The sequence below is a fragment of the Simochromis diagramma genome, unplaced genomic scaffold (assembly GCF_900408965.1).
Source record: "Simochromis diagramma unplaced genomic scaffold, fSimDia1.1 OVJJ01000131.1, whole genome shotgun sequence".
Classification (NCBI taxonomy): domain Eukaryota; kingdom Metazoa; phylum Chordata; class Actinopteri; order Cichliformes; family Cichlidae; genus Simochromis; species Simochromis diagramma.
In genome coordinates, this window is record NW_024387200.1 from 2,054,088 (window position 1) to 2,068,003 (window position 13,916).

General features: G+C 43.2%; 1 protein-coding gene across 2 annotated transcripts in view; it reads right to left on the minus strand.

Annotated features, from left to right (window-relative positions):
- Positions 1-13,916, minus strand: part of znrf3 (zinc and ring finger 3) — a 65,046-nt gene that overhangs the window by 15,964 nt on the left and 35,166 nt on the right. The gene's annotated exons all lie outside the window — the stretch shown is intronic.

A 13,916-nucleotide genomic window follows, 5' to 3' on the forward strand; every position in this document is an offset into this window, starting at 1 on the left:
AGAAAGAAGCACGAGAGGCATCGTGTACATGCCTACCTGTTATTGCGGCTGCGGCGGTGAAAGTGATAAGTAAATGTTATTAGGTCTGACCTGGTGAGACTCCCCGGGAAGCTCATTCCCAAATGAAAACATGTTCACATGGCGTCCGATCAATGGAGCGCAGGTCTGCCATAAATCATGGTTTCATTTGAGCTGCTGGGGTAAGGGTTCACTGTTCATAGGAACCACACTTTTATCTGATGTTTACAAGTTAGGTCTTTACTGCTTTTCTCTCCCAGATTTTTCTAGAAAAATATCTGGCTGTCAGGGTGGTATATATTTGCTTGTCTTTGCCAGATTAATGACATGACTATTAGCCATTTGTTGGTTTAAGATAGCTCACAGGTTTGGCTATCAGAGGTTTTCTATCATTTTGTAATAAACATGAAAGAAACTGTTTTGTCCCTCAAACAATAAGACTTACAACCTGCTGAGTAAGAAACATTCGAATAAAATGTGTGGTCCAACCCTTAAGCCTGCTGTGAAGCAGGATGTGTGCAAGTATGTAATTTGTGTGTTTAATTTAATTATATTGATCCTGATTTGAATCATTTCGTGGTAAGCTTGCTTGAATTAGACCAAATTTAACACATTTTGTTTTTATGACTCAGTATTTATGAATAGTTGTGAGATTTGTCCAGGATGACAGATCGAGAGAGATGTAGAAATCTGGAGCAGATATAATGAACTCACTATCAGACAAAGAGGAGGCAAACTTCAGGTACACTGACCCTTGACCCCATCTCTGTGCTGCACATATAATTGACCAGGACGCACGTACACACACACACACAGCATGAAATGACCATCTTTGTCACTGTGACACTGTAATCAGTTCCCCTAAGTCCAGCCAAAGGACTTTCTTTGCACTGAAGCCCCAGAGCTGAAAAATTGTAAAAAGTGAGGCAGAAAAAGCAGACATTTCCAGGTTTTCTTAGGGGGCAAAGAGCTTTCACCTAGAGTCACTACTCTGAGGTTTTTGGTGGACAAGACTACACATCATCTGTCATTTCTGACAAAATCAGCCGTATTTCATTATCTCTCTTGATATTGCTGGACTAAAGAAAAAACAGATTTTTTGGGGGCGGTCCATTAGCCCGCCTTTGTAGTGGCCCTTTGGGATTTGTCCCTCCATGGCTGATGTGTGGGACACCAGTGTCCCCTCTCCATTTCTGTATCTGCCTCAGCGCACAATATTGGGTGGCCATTCACCCATTATTGCATAACCAGCATTATACAAGTGAACTGTGCTATCAAAATATGTGTGTGTGTGTGTGCATGGGTGTGTGAGGGGGCACCTCTGAGGAGGCCTGCCAGTGGAACTTGGCAAGGAGCCGACCCCATTAAAGAGTTGAGACAGACAGAGAGAGAGAGAGAGAGAGAGGGAGGTGTAGTTGGGAGTGCTCCCTGTCCCTCATAATAAGACTCATGCATAGTCGTGCTCATGCACACTTATCTACAATACCAAGTCCTGACTTATCTAAACTAAACTCATAAAGCTCTGACAGAATCCAAAATGAAGAGTAATGCCATAAAAAAAGCTATCAGTTCTCAATGCTGGCAAACAGTTGTGGGTGTTTGCTTTAGTCTCTGTTCAAAATGTGACCTTAAAAAACACAAAGTACCAGCCATTAAACGCCGGATCAATTTTCTCTTCTTTATTTGTTGATTCGATCGATTCTGCCTGGCTGAACTCACATTTTCCCCACATGTAGACATGATTTTATTCAGAAACATTTAAAAGAGAGAAGCATGTAAGAAGTTTGCATTTTTGTCCATCAGTAATATAAATATGAGCGCTGCTGCTGTCATCTTGGATTGCAAAGTCAGAGTTGGTGGACTTTCCAAGTGGGAAATCCAACATGAGGGGGCATTCCAGCTGAAAATTCCAACCTGGAAGTTGAAATTTCAAACTTCCCACTTCAAATGGAATGCACCTTTACCTACTATTCCCAGCAGCTCTGCAGTCTGTAAAAAGCAGCATGTAATCAAAACCCATATACTAAGTATCATGTTTGCTGTGAAAATCTTTAAGCTGCATGTCACTTTATAGGAAGGAATTATAAACTTCACTTCCTAGAAGAAAAAAAAAAAAAATAACAAAGAAGATTACAACTAACCCATGTTTTTTTAGTTTTGATGTCTTTTTCTCCAGTGAATTTGAGACACTATTAGCCCTTTTCCACTAGTACCTGCACGGCTCCACTCAGTTTTGCTTGTTTTCCATTACAATCGAGGACCACCTAATGGGGTCTGTATAGCAATGCTATAAAGTACCGTGGCGTCATTTGTACGTGGCATGAACACCACAACAATGGAGGACATCGAGGCGATGGTAAACCTCCTGCTTGTCAAACTCGGACCACATTGTTGTTTTTAGTGTAGCCTTTCCCCTCGTCGCCCGGTTTCAAAAAATGGCGGTTTTGATTTTCGTGAAGGACTCATGATTCATCGAGCGACACCACCGACAAGCCAATCTGTGGCATGTGTCTGTTAACAACACATTTTTGGATCCCCACAGATTTCTTGGAATCTCGGCCGAGAAGGCCGTAACGTTTAAACATTGGCTTCAAATGTTACCATTTTTAAATGAATTTTATTCAGTGCAACAGTCAACAGTATGTTCACCTATCAGTGGCGTCATATTCTCTTTAAGCCCTCTCCCGTGGCTATAATTTCCAGGAAACACCGTAAACGCCAGATGAGAATGTGCGCTTGAATGTTATAACATTGCCGTTTTTAGCGCAATTGTTTTGAACACGGATAGCAGATTGAATTAACCAAAAAAAAAAACATGTTTTCATAGAAAACCTCGATCAGAATTATGTAAAAAAGACAATGAAATCTCATTATCTTGTCATCATGTGGGAAAAAACAAAGATTACTTAGGATACACTGTGGTTTTTACAAAATGAGAGACTTTCATGAAGCATCGAGTTGAATATGGCCCTCGTTTTATCCTTGCTTTTCTTTTTAATTACATTTATTTTGGCGGGAAATTTGAGCAATGGTTCGGTTTTCTTATGTGCGTCCCGAAGGCACAATAAACAACAAATGATGGATGAAGTGCAATCACTGAACTCGAACTTTTCGCAGAATACGTCGCATTTTTATCTCTCTCCGTATATAAAAATACACGAGCTCGTCTTTGCCTGTTTTGCACCACAGACAGCGTTTCCCCATCTCTCCCTGTGGTTTGATGTCCTGTGGTGTCAGACACACACACACACACACACACACACACACACACACACACACACACACACAGATGCAAATGCACTGACTGAGACTGCCGCTAATCAAGATGCTTTTTAGTCTTCTCTCCTCCCGCTGCCCACTGCTCTGCCCTGCTGAGACCAAACATTGAGACCGGAGGAATGGACAACCGCTAATTAAATTTCCTCCACTTTTCCTCTCCGTCCCTCCCATGTTGTTTTCTTACCGGTTTTGGTTTCTTGCCCTTTGTGATTCACAGGAAAATAAACAAGCATCCGGCTAGGAACAAGAACACTACTTCTCAAAAGCTTCTTCTCCACCTAGTGTCTAAAAAAAGCCGTTGGGGCCAAAGTGGGAGAAGTCATGACTAGAAAAGACTGACTATAATCCCACTTGTTATTCATTGGTGGGATTTTACTACTATTACTGATTGTTAATTTGGCCTTCCGTCATTTTAATCAGCCTCACAGAACTTTAATGAATGCAAGAGTGATTTTATGATACAAGTTAGATTATAGCTTCTAGAAAGGGTTTAAAGGATTTTTTTAAATGAACACTCAAAGGCAGAAGAACTGAAGAGAGCTGTCAGATGAAACTAAAGAAGACAGCAGGCCTGGGATGACACACTACATTTGTGCTTTCCTTCCTGCAAGGCTCTTGGCACATAACAGATCAATACTAGTGTTTCTCTCTGACTGCCAAGGATACTGACCTCAAACTAACAAAGTTAAATATTAAAACAGAAGGTCAGGCGGGTTTAGCTGATCACTTTGAAAAAGACTTTTTATCCTTTTTTAAAAAACCGATTCTGTTTATAAATCACTTTTTCTATTGTCTTGCTGGGGGATGCCGCCGCCATTGAGGTGTGCCATTGCTCTGGGCGGGGTGTGCTTGGTCTGCAGCATTGTTCCAATGGGTGGTACATGTCAACTAACATCAATGTAAATTCAAGGTTATTCACTACACCTGTTAGTGGTTTTAATGTTGTGGCCAATCAGAGTACAATATGAATGAATAAACTGTTAGACAGCGTGTGCAGACAGCTTTATTGATTGCAACAGCTGTAACATCAACTGCACGTGAGACGCAGCTGAAAAAGACGGCCAAAGCTCTCGCTCAGTCAACAGCCTTTTTAGCTGCAAACAAAGAGAAAAACATCTAGTTCTGCCTCCCGGGCTAGCTGCTAACCACAACACATACAGGTGTACCTGCCATACGCAGCCGACGCAGGTGTCTATAAAACATGGATGTAGCTACAGTTACACCAGTGTTTTTTTTACAAACCACAGATGAGAACGAGACTGGCGCTCACATGGTGGCATCTCGTCAGTCGCAAGGCAGCCACCCATAAATGCCCTGAAGCTTGTCATCCTTTGTTGTCTATTTTATGCAAAACGCAACCCTAATTTACAAAATGAATATCGTGATGGACTGAAAAAGATTTAAAACTAGTGATTGAAATCATCAACTTACTGGTCAAGCGTTTAACAGGGTACATGAAGTAAAGAAGTATGGCTGTTTTTCAGTAGACCGCTTTAAAGTCAGTAAGGCAGAGGAGTTGTGCCGAAATTTCTTTTCTTTTTTTTTCCTTCTACAAAACAAAAAACCAGCAACAGCACAATATTTGTTGTCCCCAGTGTCCACGCTGCTATATTGTGAACTTGCACAACGTTTAAAATGCAACTATTTCAGTCAAGTGGAGGCGTTTCACTAAACTGCTACTTCTCCCCTTCCTGTAATTCGTCTCCAGTTATACGGTTTTTCTCTAATCTCTGACTCGACGCTGCTTTAGGAGACCATGCCCCTGCACGCTTGAAAGAGACACCGCCGCTGTTGCTTCTCTTTCTTGTAATACGCTGTCCTCCTGCTGGTTGGGGGTGTTGCCATTGCCTGCTCTCTTCTTTGCCTGGGCAAACAGCAGAGCGGGTCAGGACTTGGCCCTATTCCCCTTATTTTGCATCCTCCTTTTTTTTTTTTACTGTTCCTTTCTTCCCCCACTATAAAGCCTAACAGTGGGTCAGCAGAGGAGGATGACTGTGGTTGATTATGTAGAATAAAGAAGAATACAATTCTTCTTTAAATTGGGATACAATGTGACCAATTTGTTGTGAGCACACGGACTTGTCTGCTTAGCTGCGACACTGAAAAGGCATCAACTGCATGTATCCTCCAAATGGAGTAGAGAAGAGATAATTATAATAAGGAAAAGTCTTGATACAACTATTTTCACATATGCAGTTTCACTCCAAGATCCTTTTTGATATGTAAAAATTTCCTTTTAAGTAATCTGGGACAGCTTACAAACCTCAAGACAAAAATCTAAGGACTCGTGAGATGTTTGATGGCACTGGAAAACATAAAAAAGCCTTTTTATTTCTTCTTCCAGTCTTTTTCTTCCTCTCATGACTAGATTTTACTTGTTGTGGGCTTCTAAAAAATATTTATATGAAGACACTGGAGTTGAAACTAGAACACAGGACCTGCTGCAAATAGGATTTGACCAACCTTTATATTGCATGACCTTAATGCCTCCATATAAAGGTGCGTTTATTCAGCTATTACTGCAATAAAACACCTCACACTGTCATTTCCCAGCAGGTCATCTCTTGGTTATAATATCTTTTGGTCAACAAATCCATTTCTGGATCACACACACCTTGTTTTTCATGTACCTCTATTTTGTAAAAAGAAATTTTACAGATAAATTTGTATTCCTTATATTTATCCGATAAATTTTTCACTGACTTTCTTCTTCAAGTTCTTCTTGCAGCATGTAATCACTTATCCAGATGTTAGATCTTTATTGTTATACTGGTCTCCAGTAAACAATACTAATGTGCTACCCAGAATCTACTAGGTGCATTCCCATTCAATATCCCCTCCCTATCTACATGTTTCTCTTTCTCTTGTTCCATTACCTCACTGTCTGAGGGCACGACCAGCTCCGATGACACTCATACATCAACCCACACACACACACACACACTCTCGCTTAGGCACACATCACTTCTTCTCCATCTTCTTGTGCTGGACCTAACCATGCCTCCCTGGCAAAGCATGAAAGAAAGTTTGAACCACAAGAACAGGATGCCATTTTCACCCCCGCTAACCCTTCAGTTTTGGAGTCATGTATAGCAGGGAGAGGCATCAGATTAGCTGTGTGGGACCTCGGGGCTTCAGTTTCCAGCTTTTGTGCCAGGCCGTGGGCTCGAGCCGTACAGACAACGCAGCCCTGACATACACAGTGAGGCGCGGGACACGAGGATTCTCACGCACACAAGCACATTCCCATACAAAGCAACGGGCTTAGAGATGAAGGGAGAAAAGACAGGGCTTTGCTTGATGTGGGTGGATGTCTGGTCCTATCTTTTCTAAGATTTACTTTTTCCATGGCTCATCTTTTCTTTTGTCTTTTTGCTCACTGTCTGACAGACAAGACAGCTTAAGCTCAGGCTGTTGTCAGACTTTTAAGTAACAATTGTGATAAAGATCAAAAATCAGTGTAAAGGTGGAGAAAATAAAAAGAAACATCCATAGTAGAGCTAAATGCACTTTCTTCTCCTCTCCTCTCTTCCTCCCCCCTTATGTCTCTGCCCCCCTGCCTCATCTTTTCTTTTTCTCTCCCTCCATCTCTCTCTCTCATCTTAAGTCCCCAGGGCTCCTTTCTCCTCTCTTTAAATAGAGGCCTTAGCTGTGAAGTCTAATAATGGTCATTTGGCCTCCCATTGAAAGCTGGGTAATTCGGTCCAGGGACGGCTCACTTTGAGCCACATGACACAAGGAGCTTCCCAGTGACCATGGAAACGAGCGCAGTGGGACCCCTGGGTCCCTCCAAGTGCCGTGAAACACGGCAAAGCAGTGATTTAGGGGAGAGACTTACTTGGGAGGGGGTGATGGGGGTAAACTGAAGTAGGAAGATGGGTGAGTGTTCCAACACACCCTAAGAGAGAAGAAGCCTGCAGAAGCTTTTTTTTATAGCTCCAGTAAAGGTTGAAGACAGTACCCTCTTTTTTCCTGTGGCCTGCATAAAATGGGAGCCAGGGTGATTTTAGGAGCTTTATTTATAGGGTCTTTTATTATGAGTTTATTATGAGCTAAATTGGAAGTACTTCCTCAATATAGGAGGAACTTTGAGTGGTGCAACACTGGAAAGATTAAGAGCTGCTGTACAAGACTAATGTTAGCCTCAGAAAAAGGAGCAAAACATACAGAACAGAACTGATAGTGAAGTCAAGGCTACACTGAGTCTATATGTAAAATTCAATCATCGGAGTGAAATACATTAGGAAAAAAACCTCTCCGAGTTCACTTCACCTTGCTACTAGGCATTCACACACAGTGAGGAACTGTAGGTAGAAAATAAGGAGGTTGGAACAAGACTGCAAGAAAATAAAAGACTGCAATAAAAAGGTGATGCTGCATTACTATTTACAGGCCACTGGAAACTGCACCATTATTAGTGGTTTGAATGCAAACAGGAAAAAAAAAAGGCTTGGAAAGTATACAGTCTCCAGAATGTCACATGACATAGGCCCTTTTTAGAGAGGAGACTTAAAGCTCAGCGTGTTTCATCGGTCCACTAAAGTGCCTGTTTGCTGTCGATCGCATTTCTAACTTGTCATTTTTATTTTACAGCTTTAATCAACTTTCCAACACAAGTGAGTCACCGCAGTTTTGAATGCTTTCAAAACTTCACTCTTTGCACCGTTATTACCAAGAGCAGGTTCTTGCTGTCTGTGCTGCCTCTGCAACTTGTACACAGGCTGCGAAGGGGATCGTTCTTCTTGCACTTCCAGGTATGAAGCCTTACCCTGAATTGGCAACGGTTCTTATTGTGGCACAGATACGAGACCAAGGACTTCCTGTTTCATCTAAAGGTCAATGTTTACTAATGCAGATCACTTTTAAAAGCTAATTAAAAGCTAGGTTATCTTTAAGGAAAATCAGATGGCTTGATGATTGTACTTCTGCAAGTGTAACCAGCACACAACCAAATATCTGACTGCAGGTAAACTACAACTGCAAATCAAAAAGCTTTCAGTACCAAAAATCCCCTGTTGATAGATTCTAAATGTTCATATGCATATGCTAAAAAAAAGTTTGCTCAGGCCGCGTAAGACTGCGGTCATGACTTTTCCAGAAAAAAGTGACTCAAGCGCTCATTCAGATATAAATCCACCATGTTCAGAGGACGTCAGGTTAATAGAAAAGAGTCTGAAAAGGGGCTAAAACAGATAAGAGGGAGAAAGAGAGAGAGGCTCCTGCCTGGTCACAGTGGAAACCTCTCCTGACACCCCACCCGGAAGAGCGGCCAAGATAATATCAGCAAGTTGAGGCGCACACAAACATGAAAGAAGCACCCAAGAGGCAGGCCCCTGAGTGCTCCATGCTTCACAAGATTTCTTTTTTCCTCCCCCTTTCTTCTCTCCCTGCTGCTCCTCCTCTCTTTTTCAGTTTCTCTTTCTATCCCTCCCTCCGCGCTGCCGCGTTTGAAAGTGTTTGTGCAGAGTGCTTAGGGCGAGGGCCAGGTGGAGAGAAAGCTAAAGAGTTAGTGTGTGCATTTCACCCCATCAGGGTAACACGAAGTTCATCAAGTATTTCCTTTCAGATCTAGAACCTTTCTTTCGCGACGTCATGATTTGTTTCTAAGAGCTAATAAGGCTGCACAGAACACTACGTCCTGAGTGATCACCTGGCTATTATTTCAATCATTTGAAGTCTCAGATAGAATTGCATCTGCATTCAAATGTGTGGAAACTGTTTCAAATTGCAAGCCGTCGAATTCGACAAAAACGTGTTTCAGTGACAAAAAAAAAGCAATCCCTATAGTTAGGTGAAAACTCAACAAGTTGAAGAAGTTTAGCCTTCAATTCTTTTTCATACTGGGGTCGCCAGAGTTAACTGCTTTGATTTAAACAAAAAGACTGGCTTTCGTTTTGCGGTATTCAACTGAACGGGAATAAGCCCCCGTAAGTTTTAGCACAATCGCAGGGGAAAATTGTCTCATCGATATCATGCGTCTTTATGGATCTTCTGAGAAAAAGAGTTCTTTTAAAAACTTTGAACAAAAAGACAAGCTTCGTCATTATCGAACGGTCCCTGTGCAAGTTGCAGATCAATTGCAATTTAACAAAACACTCGGGAGAACGCGGAGCGTAGAACTGCAGCAATTTTCCTTCTTTCTGTTCACGAAGGTCTTTTCTATAACAGAAGGAGTGAAATGAAGAAGGCAAAAAAAAAAAAGAAAGAAAGAAAAAAGGCGTGAGAAGAGAATCGTTAGAGAATGTGAGTCATTCAGCCATCTTCATCAAAACACAAGCTGATCTGCCAGCCCATTAGGTCTCCGTGTCCATACTGATAAACAGCGGATGAGCCACAGCGTGCACACATTCACAAATACACCCACTGATCAGACAGTATTTGTATGAAAAAGTCTGAAAACAAGGCCACATAGAGCCAGTTCAATCCAGCATGTAAGCTTCTTTACCACACGGCCTGCGGCATGACACCCTACTGGCATTGCCGTGGCCTCGGGATGACCTCTAACAGTAAAGTGTGTAAAACTATAGCGTCTAGGATGGCTAATGTGGCCACAGGCTATGAGCCAGTCGCCAGCAATATCGCACTCATCTGTCTGTAGCCATGTCTTTCTTTTTAATGCCCATCTCTCCCCTTTTCCTCAGATGCACATCATTCTTGTAGCCCTCGTGCACTTTCCCGATCATTCCTTGCCGTCTCACACACACACACACACACACACACACACACACACACACACACACACACACACACACACACACACACACACACTACACTACACCCTCTCTGCAGCTCTGGCTGAGATGCCAGACACAGTTAGAGTCCAAGAGCCACTTAGCACTAAGACTCAGCAGCTGTTTGCTCTGGCCTGCTGTCCCACAGTGCCAACTTCAGGACCACAGTAGAAAAGGACACACTCCTCTGCCCGCTCACATTGTTCCAGAGAAACTGCTGTTTTAAGATGAAGCTTGTGTGTGTGTCAAAGACAGAGCTGCCCACACAGGATACACTTTTTATGGTGGTATGCCTCTGGCAAAAACTTTAAAGTAGCTGGCTTTATTTCGGGGAGGATATGTCAGTAAAGGTCTCGAAACTTTTCTTGTTGCTCTAGTTATTTTTAAGTGCTTTGTAGCGGCCGATCTCATGGCCAGTCGCGCTCCGCTGCGATGAACTGTTGTTTTTGGCTGGCGTTTAAGGTGGAACTGATCATGGTTCAGAGACAAGCTGGTTAAGGCCAGCACCAGGCCACACACAACAAGCACATACCAGGGAGATTTACATGCTATGCCAGCCAAAAGTCTTGCTTTTCACAAGCAGCAGGGCCGTGTGGGAGGACAGGTTCCATTTTGCTACTTATGTGCATATATAAAAAGAAAATATATATACCATGCTAAATGCAAACCCCAACCACCCACTTACCAAACAGACACATTTACCCAGGTCATCTCTTTGAGACACCAAGTCTCCGAACTCTTTACCTTAATTTTCTGCCCATACACTCTTCTGCCTTCCCTCTCCTGGCTTCCAGGGATGGGGACTTATGTCATGAACACTCGGGCGGGATGAAACGAGGAAAGCCGGCATGCTAACGCCCCGAGTGCGAGTCCAGTGCCCACTGGACTCGCACTGCAACACTGGAAGAAGAGATCTCTTGCTGGCACTGCAACAAAGACACCGACGGGTCTGCGCCCCCAATGAAGGCCAGTGGCATGATTTCATGTTCCAGAGGAGCTGCCAAAAATTGCAGTGAATGCGTGTGAACAGACAGCGTAGCGAAGACGGGAGGGAGGTCAATTCTGAGAAAGTCGAGCAGCGAGGAGGAAATGACAACCAAGAATATGTAACTGGCTGCAATAAATAGTTCAACATGAAAGAGGATACATGTGTGCAGAGCTGTAAGCATGATTTACAACATTTACAAACACCCCAGAGAAAGTTAGGGGTTGATATGCTGGAGTTACAGAGACGGCGCTGTGAAAGCAACAGGGCAGGCCTTCGGACATAGGACATTATAAACGAGACAAATGCACTTTTTAGCCAAATCTGATAAAGAACACATCAAACACTACAGTGAGAGCACATTTGCTCTTAGTTCTCCTGCTGTTATGGGGAGGGGCTCTAGTTCTGTGGCACACTGAGGTCAGAGGTTTTATAGTCCTGGAGCTCTCACAGGAACCAGACAGGAAGTGCAGGAAAAAACTGTGTACATATATATGACACACCAGCACTTTAGTGAAGTTTGCACATGGACTTCAGAGGCTGGAATGACCGACCCCTTTTCCTGTGTCTTCCTCTACTGGGATTATTTTATTTGTCAGAGCAGTTCTCTACAATAATGAGCTCAACCCGACATCCCTGTGCCACTTAGCTGAATAACCGAGTACAAATCACAAAAGCACAGAGGAGCAATGTCCTGTGTAGCTCCAGCTAAAGACAATCCAAACCAAGAACGAGACTTTACAGCGCTAAACATTTAGCATAGCACTAGAACATCAGTCTGTCCCTACTGTTGGATTCATCAGGTCTCAGAAATGTTTTCTCCATCAAATGTTGCTTTTAAAACTGTCGGAATGATCGTAAGGACCCGACGATGCAAGCCCCTTCCTCAAATTCAGCCAACCCTAAACAGAGGAGGGAATGCCCATCAGTGAGTGTTGATCAGCTCCGAAGCACAGCTGGGGGTCCAGTGTTCCCAGACAGTTTATATTTAGACGCTAGGTTTTTGTAATTGAATGGAATCTAAATTGACCAGACAAGACCCTGACACTGTTGGTGGCAAAGTGGCAGTAAAGCACACTTGGGTTCAGTCAGGGGACAGTCTGGTAGGGCGGGAGAAGGGTGGGGGCCGCCGAGCACGAGGCCAGGCCAGGCGGGGTGAGGGTGCAGGAGTGGGCATCGTATCCGGAATGGGGCTGGGCGCATAGCGGCCTGGTGGTCTGGCTGGCTGGTCGGGCAGAGGGAGCAGACTGGTAGGGGGTAAACACTGGACTGTCTGGCCTGGCAAAAGCGTTTGTGCCAACGCAAAGCACCCAGCTGTGTTCAGGCCCCAGGCGAGGGTTTGTCAAGATGCAACAATGGGCTTTCCCTCCTCTAATTATAGTCCTGGCTGAGTACACACAGAGGAAACAAGAGTGACCTAGAAGTTGGGGAGGCTGGCTAGAGGCCAAAAGGTCACAGGCCAAAGTTCTTGCCATCACCGCTACAGTGTCCCTTAGCAAAAGATCAGATCTAGAATGTATAAAAATGGCCAGCTCATTAGGACTCTGCTCTGACCTGGTCCACTAAGCGGAAGGTGTGGGTTTCTCTAACTTGGGGTGTCCCCGTGGCTCAGTTGGCTAAGACACATCCCGCGTAACCACAACATTGTGCATCTGAATCTGACACTGGTGCATACTGTATCCTCCATTCATCCCGTCTCTCCTGTGTTTTTATTTTTTCTTTTAAACATGGTATGAAGGAATAAGCTGACGGGAACGACTGAGCAAAAACTATCAACCTTGCTCCGATTCGCTCTCTTCCTTCTTAAAATGCACCTGCTTGTATTAAATTGCTGATCTAACGATACGGACATGATTCGTATGCTTACAGAAAAGACAAACACACATTCAGCTTTGCGTTTATAGAAAACTGTCAGAATCAAAAACCAGGAGGGGAAATGACTGATGTTTGTGACCTTGTCAGGTTTTTGCTTGTACTTCTAGTACTACAGCCTACTACCTACCATTAACAATCTGATAGACTGAAAACATATCTGTTTTACCATCTGTTTAAATGTATTATTCACGTGCCATTTCTTCCACTTGTGCTGCTGAAACTCAAGCGTGGGCACGTCGCCACGATAAGGACTACTTAGCTGATGAAATCCAGTTAATGAGTTCTGAGCATAACATTAGTTTTCAGGTCTCAGTGTATGTCAGCTAGAAACCATCATCAAACAAAGTGCACCATTAGGATGTTTATATGGCACGTGGGCTTCTGATATTATGAATGGCTGCTCTCTTTCTGTCACCAGGAATGTACAGGATAAATGAGACTATGGACAACACTCCCTTATTTCATCCTCTGGGGAATGTTGGTACATTCCATTAAGAGGAACACTTAATTAAAGCACGATAAAATACCACTGGAGGTGCCTGGGCACTGGAGGAAGGGAGGGCGGGAGGATAGGGATTGGGGAGGGATCACTACACTCTTGTTCTGACCACAATGGGAAGTAAGAAGCAAAATAAAACTAAACCATCCTTCCATGAATTGTCTCAGTGACTGCACTATATCAAAGCTAAACCCTTAAAGGGATTTTCATCAAATGCAAGGAAATAACTTTTCTTTACTCGCATGTTGACAGGTGACAATCTATTGTAATTTTAGGCAAATAGTAATCAAATTATTAGGTATTTGTGCCCCAAGATGGCAAAATCCAAGGTGTTTTTTTGGGCTCTGAATATCAAAGAGTATTGCTAGCTTCTAATTTACAGTGAATTACGGTGTCAAAGTGACTCACCTGCATTGTTAAATGCTGATTTTCATTTTATTGCATGGTTCAACAAACCTGCAGTAGCACAGTAAAGAGCAAGGTGCTGTAATATATTAACTTTCTGAAAGGATAGTCATTGGATGTACAT